This window comes from Parathielavia appendiculata (genome assembly GCF_033297405.1).
Source record: "Parathielavia appendiculata strain CBS 731.68 unplaced genomic scaffold N657scaffold_22, whole genome shotgun sequence".
Taxonomy (NCBI): Eukaryota; Fungi; Ascomycota; class Sordariomycetes; order Sordariales; family Chaetomiaceae; genus Parathielavia; species Parathielavia appendiculata.
The window spans coordinates 221648-223118 of NW_026944241.1; positions in this window are offsets into that span (position 1 = coordinate 221648).

Below are 1471 nucleotides of genomic sequence, written 5' to 3' on the forward strand. Positions count from 1 at the left end.
TCACGTTGCCTGACGCTCAGTTGGGCAGCCATGCATCCAACAGCAGGGCACTTGCAGCTCAGCGTCCGAAGTTCCAGTGCCACGACTTTCCAACACCTGGGTGCGGGAGCGGGTGTGGGTGCGAGTGCAGATGCCAGCCCCTGAAAAGAGCGGGTGTTGTCCCGGGTTAGGGTTATGTATAGGTATTTGACTTATTTGGCAAATATCCAAATAAATATGCAACCCAGCCAAATAAATCAAATACTGGGGCGTGCCAAGCCAACCAAATCAAATATGGGTTATTATTTGATTTGTGAGGAGCCGATTCGGCTCGGTTTGGAGTCGTCGCGAAAAGGTCTCAGCGACGCCCATGATATAAACGAGACTCAGGATCACCACGGAGATGGAACAGGCGGTTACCCGCCGGCGCCAGATAAGCTCAGACGGTTCCTGCATAGGAAAGAGGAAAAACCCAGACGAGGAAGGAACGGTCAGGGGTTCGTATAGGACGAAATCAGAATCCAATGTTACTGGTAGGTATTGAGGATGTGTGACCTTACATTGGCTAGTATCTCTAAGAAGAAAAATAGCGGGGAGTTCTACCGGTATAATGTTCGATTGTATCTAAGGCCTTTAGCTGATTAGACTCGTCGCATTTGCTGATATATAACAGCTATCCTTACTCGCTGTTTCACCTCGGGGGAGGTGTACTCCCTGTTTAATCGTCTGAGGCCTCCGTCTTAGCTCTTGGCGCTTACACCGTGCATGTTCACGTGGTCGGATGTTCTGTTCGGTACTTCTGGGTGCCTCTCCATCTTTCAATCGGCCCACCACCGCCTTTCCTCCGCACCATCACACACAGGCAATACCACCACGAGTTCTGTCTGCCCTGCTTGCCTGCTCCCCGTGACAGAAACATTACATCTGATAGGCACAGGATGACGAGATCTGGGATTTAATTGAGGGTTGAGATACACAAGTTAACGCGCTCACAGCCCAGCGCCTTCTCATAGCCTCGGAGTGCCCCTTCATCTATGGCCTCGTTCTGAGCCGGCCATGATTTGAGATTAGCCCTTAAGAGGTCACTTCGAGTTTTGGGTGCATCGGAGGGTGCCCTGCGGTGCGGAGTGGATGCTTCAGTTGGATGCAAGGCACGGGGGGGGGGGTTGATGGATGGAATTTATTTCGCCCGGAGGCGCGAAGCCTAAAGGGCCTTGGCACGCTAACTACATCCAATTCCTTGACGTTCAACCATCAACTCGTACAAGCCCTCTACTCTCTCCCCTTTTCTCACGCCACCTGTTGCCTCTTGACTTAGTTTAGCAGATCGACTTGGAGGCTGCGTTCTCCAAGTGTTCAGCGTCCTATCTTCAGCAGCCAAAGCGGGATCTGCTGGCTGAGGCTGTGTAGTGTTAGTGGAGTTCCGCTACTGTGATTGTCCCAATCTTCGTTGTTCCTCGTCAAGATCCAATCTCCCTGTCGCCATTGCGTA